Source organism: Poeciliopsis prolifica, unplaced genomic scaffold (genome assembly GCF_027474105.1).
Source record: "Poeciliopsis prolifica strain line A6 unplaced genomic scaffold, Auburn_PproV2 SCAFFOLD006, whole genome shotgun sequence".
Taxonomy (NCBI): Eukaryota; Metazoa; Chordata; class Actinopteri; order Cyprinodontiformes; family Poeciliidae; genus Poeciliopsis; species Poeciliopsis prolifica.
In genome coordinates, this window is record NW_026562381.1 from 17,771,340 (window position 1) to 17,784,240 (window position 12,901).

The window sequence follows — 12,901 nt, forward strand, 5'->3', positions numbered from 1 at the left end:
AGAAAACACAACATAAACACACATTTGAAAGCAAATATTTAACTACAATAGAGGCATTTTCCAAACTAGTTCCACCAGACGAGCCGTGAAGTGAAGTGATCTGCAGTGAGCATGAATACGAAAGGAAACATTTTTCCTGTTTTTTGGGATTTTTAAAATCTTTTTAAATTTGTTTGCAGATAAAAGTTTGTGAAGTATTAAAAAACAGGCAGTTTGGTCACAGTCCGTGTTCCTAACTGTAATCTATGCTGTGATTTTATCCAAGAAAAGTGACAGCTGAGAAATATGTAAAAAACCATGCCAGACAATAAACGTGAACTAATGGATTTATTTTGCATCTTGTTAACCTGCCGGCGCCTCTGTGAGTCACTGCTGCAGCTGATTGATGGCAAGAAGTATGGTGAGCCGGGACTGAAGCCAGGAAGTACCTGTCAATGGAAGACATTGAGAAATTAATTATCCCAGATGCTGATAATGTCTGACATTTCTGCTAAAGCCACATTGATCTTATCTTTGAGATGAATGTTTGAGCTGCGATTGTTTCTGTGCTCCTCTTGCAGAGGCTTGAGGCAGGAAAGGTTGTAATGTTGCATCACATACCAACAACCACTCATGTTCACCAAACAGCTACTTTTATTTAAAAGAATCAAACGCTTCAACTTTGCTCTAATTTCTTAAATTAATTTGATCTGTGATCATGTTTACACTACTTTAGAGTCATTTCACCTAAATGTCACATTGTGACTCCTAAAATAACAGAAAAATACATTTGGACCAAATCAAAGTCAGAACAACGACATCCAGAGATCTCCGTCCGTCTGCCATGTGGAAGATCTGGAAAACGTTTGGATGACTGGGCCGGTTCAGCTGCGTCGCCCATCTGAAAGGCCGTTCAGATGCTTCCAAAACCAGCTGAAATGATTGCGGTGAATCGGTCATTAAAATAATTCTCAGCTAATTTGTCAAGTCAATAATCATTGACTGGAGAACACAGACTCAGGAAGACACACTACTGAAAGAACAACTCTCAAAAATAAAGCTAAAATGTGCAAAAATAAACATTTTTATTTCAATATAAAATTCCTCAAGTGGCAGTTTTAGCTTCAGCTGGATCAGATTCTGTAAAAAAACAAACAAAAAAAAGAAAAAACTGCATCCATTTCTTAATCCGTACATCAAAAACGGCAACAGAATGCGCTGTATCGATATTGAGCCAAACAGGAAGTGCTGAGATTTTCACATGTTGACACGGGACGTTGCTTTTCCTCGGCAGGGCCAGGGAAACTGTTACAATCCAGATTAAAGCAGATTCATTCATTAGAATGGTCTAGTCAAAGTCCAGATGTAACTCTAGATGTAAAGTCTCTAATTGTACAAAGTTGGTAGAGTTATAACCCAAAGGATTATAGCTGTAAATGCAATGCAGATGTTATTGGAAACTACTATAAGCAAAAGGCACGCCACACTTTTCAGATTTTTAAAAAGGTGCCTAATTTTGGTCCATCTCCTCGTAGACGGTGTTGTTTGGTGTTGGAGTGAGTCTTTGTGCATTATGACAGGAAGCTCTCATTCATGTTGGCATCCAGGTCAGAATATTAGCACAAAATGACTCCTAACTGTGGAAAATGAGGACCGTTCTCAGAGGAAAGAGGTGAATCTGGGTGTCACTTCCAGACTGATTAGGCAGCGTAATTCTGATTGTCCAGAAACCAATCATCTACTTCATCTTCACCCATGAAATTAAATTTTCACAAGGCTGGCTCTGAGCTGATGGAAAACGAAGCAGGTAGAAAAGAGGAAGAAAAGAGGCAAGTTGTTTTCACAGCGGTCACTCAGGCGGTAGCTGGACCTGCTGACGGTTTAATATCCATTTAGACCTGTGACTGTTTGTGGTGTGTGTCATATTGACCTGCATCTTAGCAAAGATGCTGCAGATGTTGTGATTGACTAGGCTCATGATATTATGGGAACTTTCAGAGAAATACCAAAGTAACAAGAGTTTATCCAGGGATGCAGGATTGATTTCTATAAACACATTTGGAAATGTAATCAGTTTAAAACCACAGTTATTTTACAGTATTTGTGATATTGGAATTCCAAATGCATAATGTTCCACAAACGAGGCAAGATTACCGACAACTCATTATGAGTTCATCATGTTCAGTAATATTTCCAACTCAAGCTCTTCAGTAAAATCTTTGCATTTATGCAAACTGAAGAAGGAAACAACATAAAGAGAGATAATATTATCCATTAGTGCTGCCAGATGGGTTGAGGTGGTTGATTGGGCTCACTTTTATTCAGAAGTTTTTTTTTTTTCTAAAATGAACAAAAGGGCGTCCATAAAGCTCCAACTCCACATGGGAACGAATTCATTGAATCTTAAATTCAAATCCAATATGGCTGCCCTCCATCTAAACTCAATGACAGCTGCAGTAAAAATCTTTTATCCAGTCTTTGAAAGTACAAAGTGCAGTGAATGGATATCAGCCAGCAGGGAGTAAAGTAGAGATGTTGGGTTTGGGTCAGATTTGTAACTTGAACCTGGAACGAGGGTCAGTGGGAATGGATCTCACTGGTTCTGGTTTCGATCCATTTCTGTCAGCTTCTGTTCTTTCTGAGAAACCTTTAGAGAAGTTTCAACGAAGCAACATAAAACGGTTTGTTTCATGGTGTTAATGTTCATTAGCTGAAAATTCATCTAATTAGTTCGTATTAACCATCCAAGAAAAGTATTTGTAGAGTGAAGGCAGCCGGGCGGGACCTTCACCTCAGATTGAGAACCATCCGCCGTCTGCAGGGTCACAGGGCTCCTCTCTCTCTCTCCCTGTCTCTCCCTGTCTGTCTCTCTCTGTGTCTCTCTGTCTGTCTATCTCTTTCTCTGTGTCTCTCTGTCTCTCTCTCTCTGTCTCTCTCTCTCTCTCTGTCTCTCTCTCTCTGTCTCTCTCTGTCTCTCTCAGCACGCCCTCAATTAACAACCATGTAATTAAATTATGGAGGTCTCTCTTTAAAGACACAACCATAAAGTAAACATTGAGAAAGAAAGAAATTTGTGTTGTTGGATTTTCATCTCCAAACCATTGATCATTGATTTCTATGATCAGAAATCAATGATCAGAGCAGAATTAACCCGGCGTTTGGTTGTTGCACTTTGTCTCTGACTCTGCAATTCGACATTTGGACATGATGTTGATGATAATATCAATTTGTGATGATGTAAAGAGGAACAAAGCCCTCCCCAGCGGTCCTGTGAGAGACGGCAGAGTGTTGGGTCAAAGGTGAGGCGGTGCAGATGAAGCAGATGGAGGGACCCTCGGGGGTCAGGGACGTGAACCGGTTGGTTTGCATTCAGGACCCGTCAGTCGGACCAGCAGAGGAGAGCAGCGACCTCAGCGTGTGACACTTCCAGTTTATCAGAGCCGAAGGCGTGGAGGGATTGGACCGGCTCCTCCTGCAACATGTGGGGTCTCAGAAAACCACAGATACAAACGGGGAAAACGGACTTCGGTGCTCAGCTTCCTGATCAGCAGATTTTATCAGAACAAATGAAGATTTTTCCTGAAAGTTGAGCTCCAGAAACTGGTTGTTTAATCCTAAAAAGCCTGAAGCAAAAAATGAGTTTGTGGAAAAAAGTTTTATTAAAATCTTAGTCGGATACTTTTAGCAAAATAAAACAAAACGTTATTATTTATAATTAATATTTAGTGACATCCAAATGCAGCAGCTTTTATGGGACAGTATAAACATTAAAGAGGAGAAGGTGGACGTGTCGCTGGTAAAAAAATAATACATTTAGTTTTACAGCATTGATGCACTGAGGACTAACTGAGTCATATATGGATCATGCAATTAGCAGCATGATGGATGTTAAGTAGGAAAGTCTTTCATTCTTAAGCCAGACTTTGCTTTGCGCCTCTAATAATCCGTCTGGAAGCGTCTTCAGGTGAAACTAATGTTGAAATATGGGAACAATGCGGAGGCATTCTGTTGGGGCTGCAGAGGATTTGACTGCTATGTATGAACTTGTGTTGGAGCTACGTTTATCGACAGTTTCTGCTCGGCGTCGTTCTGAATCCTCTCATCTGCTTGCAGTCAAACAGCCTCATGTGGACAGAATTATGAACACTGAGACGTCCAGCACACTTCTGTTTCTCATGTGGCTTTCTTCAATCCTTTCTGATGATGTGCAATCCCCCCTTAGTACCTGGCCGCTCAACATTTTCTGCACAAAATGTCCACTTGGCATGAGGATCGCAGGAGTCGTGGACCTGCTTAACATTTCAAAGACAGAAATGGGCAGAGAAAGCAGCTGTTGAGCACAGGAAGGCTAATCAGCAGAGCAGGACTCTCAGGCTTAAGCTTAAAAAAAGAATTTGTTCTGTGCAGGAATACGTCGCAGAAGAGCGTGCATCTGCAGCAGGTTTATTATCGGAGCTCTTTCCTTGGTTGTTGTGAGCTTGTTATTTGCTTGCTGCTGTTTACCACAGGCCTGCTGTGAAAGAAGTGTCCAATTAGCTGTGGATTTGGTGGCGTGTACGATCACATCAGGGCTCCTGGAGTCACATCAGCAGCATGTGTGTTGCAGGGCAGCAGGGCTTTAGGCTAGCACTTCTGAATCAACATTAAATTCACACATGCATAGAAACAAAGAGACGGAGAGGAAGCATGGAGGAGTCCAGCAGGACTAAGGTTTGTCTTCAGTTAAAAAAGCAAAACTAAAACTCTAAACTAAAACCTTTTTGTTGAGCATACAGCTGGTAAACTGAATAATTGCATATTTACTGAGCTAGAAGTTGCATTAAATGATGTTTGTACTATAAAGTTATAGGGATGATGAGGGAGGAGAGGAGACTTGTTTTGTGTTGAAATTCACCCTGATTTACTGTCAGGTTTTAAACTCTTAGGAATGAGTTTAAACTCCACGTTGTTCACCGCTGACCCTTATAAAACGTCTGAAGGTTGAAGCACAACAGGAGTCTCACTCAGCCACAATGTTTTACAGCTAATGAAGCATTAAACGCTTGTTTTGGACCTCAGTGCTGCAGCAACCACTGCGCTCAGCATGGGGAGGCAGTTGATCCTGACCCAGGCTTTATGTAAAGGAGGAGGATCTTTTAGTGCATTTTGACCTATTGTGCATTCTTCAGAATGCACTTTACTCTGATCCTGGCTGTGCTTCTGTTTCATTCAAGCCGTTTCTGAACAGAAAAGCTTCCAGAGATGAAATTCTTCTCAGCAGGTTTCTGTAATTTATTTGTGACATTTAAGTGACCTTCTGAACCAATATTTCCCTTTTTCCATGTCGTTTTTAATTGTATTTCCTTTGTGTTTAAGAAAGTAAGACAGCTGAATGAGCTTTTCTTCTGTTCAGTTTATTTATTCTCTTTGAAGAAACGCAGATAAAAGGAAGGAGCGGGAGACTGTAGAGGCGTTTAAAAACTACTTTAGGCATTATGCATGGCAGGGTAGCTGTATTTTTACATAAGCATTCAGTTCATTTATAATGTCTTATTAACTCAAAGTATGTGGATGTTTCCACTGTCTAGCATTCAAGTTTCTTTCAAATAGTTTTTATTTAACTGAACACAGAAGGTGAATCTCAATGAATTACTACATAATTAATTTTTTTTATTTAAATGAAAGAAGAAAAATAAAACTTTTATTAAGTTGAAGAATTATGGCTTACAGCTAATGCAAACTTCTAAATTAAATTAAGTTTTTAAACTTCCATTAACACATAACTTATGAAAAACAATAAAAACCCCAATAAAACTCATTTTTAAAGTGACTCTTCACAATCCAGCTGGAGCGCTCGTCTCGCTCAGCATCACTCACTGGATGAATGCAGCCTGACAGGTTAATGTTTCTGTTGGATGAGCATGCCTCTGCAAACATATAGAAAACTCTTATGCTAAATTCTGACATGAAAACTGTTGGTCCACCGGCTGACAAGCAGGAGCAGAAAATATTGCCATTAGTGTTGCTTGTGCAACTGAATTGATCTGTGGATCAATGCACAGAGACCTAAAAGCTCCTTTGGCACGTTTGTGTCGTTGCTGGATTTTAAGGCACAAACAGCTCATTGGGTTTCCTGCATAGGAAATGTTCTGAATAATGAAGCCTGAGAATCCAAACATTATAAACTGTTAAAATAAATTTGATCTGTGGGATAAAATCCCCCAAAAAGCAGCCGAGATCTACCGAGTCAACTAAAAAGTAACAACCTGATTGATTTTATTTATTACAGCACAGATAAACGAAGTAATGTGTGATTAGTTTTAAACATGAGGACATTCACAGTTTGCCATGTTTGGACAGAAAGACGTGGAATGAGCAGCAAAGTGAGTGGAGGCTTGTTGACAGCACGGCCTTTTGTTCCTGCTGAAGACAGTTGCTGGATTGAATTGATCTGACTTTAGAGTCTAACCATTTATCTTGGTCAGTCATATCTGATCTGTGGCTGTCAAGTGCAAACAGGCTCCTTGGAGAAATAAACAGTTTGGAGAGACGCTGGAGAGTCACTTCAGTTCTGAAGCAGCGCCGCTCACACACTGCTGGCTTTTCATTAGGAGGCTGCTTGTTTGATCAATAATCCAGTTTAAAACAACTATTACAAGATTTTATAGGATCAACAAACACAAAGGAGCACATAATTGCTGATAATGGAGATATGTAAACACGTTTTGCTTCCACACTTTCTAGAATCTCCTTTCCCTGAAATATGAGCTGCAGATCTTTTATGAATCTAGAATCTAGAGTAGAAATCTCTACCTCCATTCCCACAGGAGACACTGACCTCTGACCTTTAGATCCCTGCTGCCCCCAGAGGGCTGAACCTCCTCCTCAAAACCTCACCAGCTCCTGCAAGCATCAGTATGAAAGTCTTACCACAAAATCTAAAGTCCACACTTTAGTGTGGACTTTGACTAGGCCATTTGAACACATGACTATGCTGTAAATATCTAAACCAACCCAGTCCAGCTCTTGCCTCTAGTTTGGGTTTATTGATCATTCATGCAGGTTTGATAAAAATCTTGCTATTTTTAAGAAGTACAGATATAATGATGTAATATAATAGTGAGTTATTCACAAGCATCCAGTGGATGTGAATCTCTGATATTTTAATTTGACATTTGTAGCATATAAAATCAAATATGGTGAAACTATAAAAAATCTGAAACTTTGATCTATTTGAGCTGCAGATCACTAATCTCACTTTACAAAGTTCAAAGTATTCAAAACAATATTAAGCTTGTTTTTTATTAAACATTTTACTCTGCTTAAAGAAAGAAAAAACAATGAGTCCAGAATATTTATAAAAAGAATAATAATCTCACAGTAAATTAAATGTCACCATTGTGTTCATTACAGTCCAGTTAGTCTCTTTTAATTAAAAAAGTTTCTACAAACTGCTGCTTAGATGCATAACAATTCATCTGTTGTCCATAAACAACTAAATATAACGTCATGAAGTTCATGTCGAAAGGATGTGTGTCGGTTTACACTCAGTAAATGATTGTTTTGCTCCATGGTTGCATCAGAAAGCTGCTGCACCTGCAGCTGAATCCTCAGTAATATTTATATTAACGGATTTATCTCCAGTCTGAATGTGAAGTGGAACAGAAATTTGCATGTTTCCAGAGCCTGAGCGTTTTGTCTCCCTCTACCTGGGCCTTTTCTAAGCCACACATGATAATCCTCATGAGTCCCTCATTAAGTCTTTGCTCCAATTAGGCCGCACTCATTTTGCTGCAGCACAATTACTTTGTGCTGCGGCTCACAAATCCTCTGGCGGTGGATTAGCCTGTTGGCTGGGTGGGGTGGAAATAGCAGCAGTTTTAAGTCGGAGGAGAAGGTGAGCCACTGTCCTCACCTCTGCTGATGTGGTGCTGCTAACTAGCTCCATGGGAGTTTCTGTGTTTGTGAAAAAGATCCAGAGGTGACTTGCTGCGACCTCTTTAAATATGCTTAGTTTGGTTCAGTGAGAGAAATTATTAGGAAACCCAAAAGGCTTCAGCTTCAGTAGGATTCTGTCCAGACTTTCTCTGTCTTACTCATTCTTGGGAGAACAATAAGAAAACTGTAAAAGGCCTAACCAACAGCAAATAATGTTACAATGGCAACGTTTCTTACAGCAATGCTACTTTTGTATTCAGTATACGCATTAAGATGATTGTTTGAGTTAAAGGTATTATTGAGGTAACTGTTGCAATTTGTTGGGTTTTTTTGCAGCGTAGTTTTACAGTTTTTGCTGGTTTGGAGGCACAGCGCAGCGACCGCGCCGCAGCGACCGCGCCGCAGCGACCGCGCCGCAGCGACCGCGCCGTTTCTGTGGAGTTAACACGATCCCACTGTGCATGACAGAATCTCCAGTTTCCTCCAGACGTCCAGAGACAGCCTGCGTGTTGGGTTAATCTGTGGTGGACAGCAGAGCGGTTCAGGGGGTTCCCTGCCTTCACCACTTTAATCCCTTTCAGGTACATCCCCTGCAACCAGAACGGGATTAAGCCGCTATGGAAAATTGATGTATGGTTGGAGCTTGTTGCTTAACGCCTGTGTCCTGTTGACTGGCTCCTCGGCTGATTCCCGTCAACTTTTCCTTCCTTTGTGTTGCTCTCAGGACGCCACCATGCTCCTCTGAGTGCAGAACTAGAGATGGTTTTCCCAGAAGGCCTTTTGGGTTTTGGAATCTGTAAATTATGCCATTAGACAAACAGCAGATCTGTGCTGATGTTGCTTTACTTACAGCCATCATGGCTGCCACTGCATGACCAGCAGCATGATAACTCTGGAAATATTTCTGTCTCCTGATCAACATAATCAGAGGAAATGATCATGTTCTGGTTCCACTGGGCTTAAAGAAAGGCAGCATTCAGGTTTTCCCAGTTAAATGTTGACGAAGTGAAACCAGCTGGGAAAACATTTGGAGGTTTGCGGTTCTGGAGCCGATGAGGTCCGTCAGTCTGGGAAGGTTCATATTGGAATGATTAGTATCAACTAAGATAAACTATTAATAGAATACATAACAAAACACAGATCTACTCTGGAATAGATCCCCAGAAGACCGACTGTTATGACCTGTGTTGTTAATTTAATTATGCAAAATGAGTGTGCAGGTGCTTGTCTCTGATTGGTTCCCAGAAGACGACGTAGTCGACCAATTGGCAGAGGTGGTAGACGGAGGTAAAAGCTGCAGACGCAGACTTCCTGCCATCACCCTCAGCTCATCTCAACAGCCACAGTGTCTGTTGACACCTTGGAAAAGTCCTGGAGTTATTAGGACTGAGCTGCCGTTTGTGTTTGCTGAGTTTTCTCATGTTTTTCTTCATTAGGGAGGCAAGTTTTTGTCATTTGGTTGATTTACTTTCAATTAGGTGAGTTCAGGTTAATATTCAGATAGTTTCCTCCTGTTTGTTGTTTTACTCTGAAGCCATATGCTCCATTTCTTCTCAAAAATACAACTTTTTAAAATAACATTATTACATTATTGTGTCGGCTGCTTGACACCTGAAGAGGATGGATCACCTGAAGAGGATGGATCCTTCATGTTATGATCTGGAGACCCGTAGACAGAAACAGAACAAAGACATCTCAGCTGCACGGTGGTGGCGGGTGGGTGGTTTGGGATTGTTTCTGCAGCTCGTGGCTCAATCAGCTGCTCTTCAGCTCGTCTGACACATTTCAGAGTCTAACATGAAGCGTCTGTTGCACAGCTTGGTCCAATCTGGGTCAGCCACTAAACCCTACAGCAGAATGGCCCAGTCAAAGTCTGGAGGGCTACGACATCAGATATCTGGGGAAGCCATGAAAGTGAAGCAGCAGTGTAAAGCAGAGTGAGGCAGAATCACGAGGCTGTGAGGAGCTTATAGTGAAGTAATGCTGCTGCTGCTGACGGTTATATGATTTATTAAACGATGAGGTGAAAGCTTTGACGTGATTGTAGCCTCAGCTCAGCAATGTGTTTATAATAAAATCATCTTTTCCTCTGGGCTGGGCTGGTTTCACCTGACTTCACACTGCGTTTGCTGTGTTACTTCTGACAAATGTAAAAATCAGCAGGAATAATTTCCACATAGCCAGTTACTGATGTTCACGGGCGGAGCTGCTGTGGGTAAATTAGCGCCGGTCGGGTCTGATGTTGGCACATGACCAGCAGAAGCCTGAAGAAGAAAGGCGCTTTCTCTTTTCATTACAGGAGGCTGGCTAAACTCTCCAGTCAGCTAATTCCTGCTAGCCTTTAGCGCCTTACCTTAAACTGCTGCTGATGCTTTCGAGCACCAGGAGTCTAAAACCCGGCCGCTGGCTGAGGGGACGGCACGCGGCCCGTCCTGTCGCTCGCCCTGCAGCTGGATGATGGAGTAATGAGCCGTTCAGCTGCAGCTGTTTTGCCTGGGAAATGATCAAGTTGACCAGGCGAGGAGAAAGATACTGTACGAATGTCAGCCGGAGTTTTTTCTTCACGGCTGCCCTGGTGTGGGTTCGCTAATGCACTTTCTTGGACTGACATTTCTTCAAGGATGTTTATCCTGGATGGCTGGGCTTCTGCTGGCTGAGTCAGTTAAAGCTGTGAGCTCACTCTCCATGTCTTCTCTGATTTCTCTTTCTCTCGATTTCTTTCAGGCCTGGGAGTAAGTGACCTGTGAATAGAGTCGCTCTGGGGATTTTCTAAAGGACTTCTCGATTCTGTAACATTGTTGGAACATCGGACGTTACAAAGGCCAGGAGGTATGTGAGAGTGAAATTTGATTTTCTGAAAGTTGTTATCCTTTTATCTTAAAGTTACTTCTGAACCCTGTAGAACTTTAGTTAAGGAAGTCGTTTGGGTTTTACATATTAAAGCTTTAAAGCTGTAAAATGTTATTTTCTTCCCCAAGGACAAAGATGACACACAATAACTCGAAAAGTGTCATATTCATCCAGACAACATGTTTAAATGCATCACACACACACACACACACACACACACACACACACACACACACACACACACACACGCCCACACACACACACACACACACACACACACACACACACACACTGAATGCCACATACATCTATGCTGTTCTTAACTCCAGCCATGTTTCCAACATTTGCTTTTCATGCCCTTTTTCAATAAATGAAAAACAGTGAGACAAAAAAGCGAGCGGGCTGGAAATGGATGCGATCATGGTGGGGAAGGGACTGTGCTGAACAACGTGTAGAAAGAAAATGTGTCTCTGCTCCCTCGCTGCCTTGAGGCATAACACAATTAGACTTTAGATTGTTTTTCCTCTCCCTCTGCCCATCTGATTTCTGCTCCTGCCAGACTATTCTCTTTCATCCGCTTTATTCCTCTGTATTGTCATAATGTAGCAGACCCTGAGTGCTCTCACAGATCACTGGTACAGCTTATCAGTGAAGTGGTGCCACTTCAAATTGGGTCCTTTAATTTGGTCTCTACATTCATTCTCAGCATTACACTTTGAGGGGAAAAGGCTGCAGCGGTGGAGGGAAAGATAAACACACTGCAGGTGGATCAGATGGGAACACAACCCGGAATCTCACACAGGAAGTCTGGAAATGACCAGAGGAAGGAAAGAGTGTGAGAGTCTCTCAGCAGCTGGTCAGAAACTTGATGTTAAAATGTTTTTATTTTATATTTCATTACATGAACACTAAAATAGAATAAAAACATATTTAAAATTGAAATGAATCCAGAATGGATCCAGAGCATTGAATGTATTAATATTATGTGATTTTTTTTTCTTTATTATTCTGCATCATATTTAATATTCAACAGAAATATGCACCATATGCAAATGTTCACTTCATTATCTTCACTTCCACGATTGACAGAATAACATTTATGTTAATGAGACGTTCTGCATATTATGTATGCTCCATGATGTATGCATCATGGAGGAAAGTATGAAAATAATCCTTTGATGTTTCATGATGCGCTCGCTCGGTTTTGAACGGTTTGGCGGCTGGGCCGGCGTCCGGTTCCGTTTCTGTTCGGATCGGGTTGAGAAGCTGATGGTTGTAACATTTCTTCAGCTTCATTCTGGTTTCAAAAGGATTTACGTCCCTCAGGCTTCGGCTTTTTACATTACATTACAGATTTTATCTGCTAGAATCCTGCAGGTCAGACAATAACATGAAAGTAGAAGAAAAGCTGATTTTTAAACATTTTTAACCAAAGCATTTAAAAATATAAAGAAAATTAATAATTTTTTGCAAATCAATCTAACTTCCATCAGACTGGATGTGGAACCAAAGTTCTTATCCTCAGTTAGATTTCAGTCTGGATTCCTTATAAAAAGTGGAATTAATTTCACTTTTGATTTCTACCTGTATGGTAGAAATATGTTCTATGAATTAGTTTAATATCATGTTATTATTGCAGTGGCAAAGCTGAATCACTGTGCTAACATAAAGCACTGCAAAAACACAAAATCTGTTTCTGTTTTGTTTCCAGTGCAGACATCTTGTTACATTGGAAATAAACTAACTTAAAGACATTGACATGATAAGTGTACAGGAGCTTGTTTTAGGTTAATAATTATTGAATATTGATTGAAAATGGCACCAGATTTCATTTCTAGTGACGTGTCCTGTGTGACGTTGTGTTCTGATCTTTTACTGTAAATCTCATAAATGTCAGAGTTCATGACCTTTATTTACATGGGAAGACACGGCACCATGTAAAGTACAGGAAGGTGAGTCAGCGCTTCGCTCCGGGCAGCTTTCTGCTTGAAAACGTTGCTTCCTGCCATTGTGGCATTTCCCTCCTCTGTATTTCTGTATTTCTGTTTTAAAAGGCGCATCGTGATGGAAGCAGTTCTCCCTCATGAACATGGACCCTTAAGCTGTCACAGTGCTGCATGCTAACATGAACAAAATGGTTACAGATGTTTTAAGA

At 41.0% G+C, this 12,901-nt stretch overlaps 1 protein-coding gene across 1 annotated transcript in view; it reads left to right on the forward strand.

The window, feature by feature from the left end:
* Positions 1–12,901, forward strand: part of LOC129360659 (leucine-rich repeat and immunoglobulin-like domain-containing nogo receptor-interacting protein 2) — a 189,494-nt gene that overhangs the window by 50,312 nt on the left and 126,281 nt on the right. The window contains 1 exon segment of the mRNA XM_055030986.1: positions 10,621–10,725. The gene's annotated coding sequence lies outside the window, so the exon portion shown is untranslated.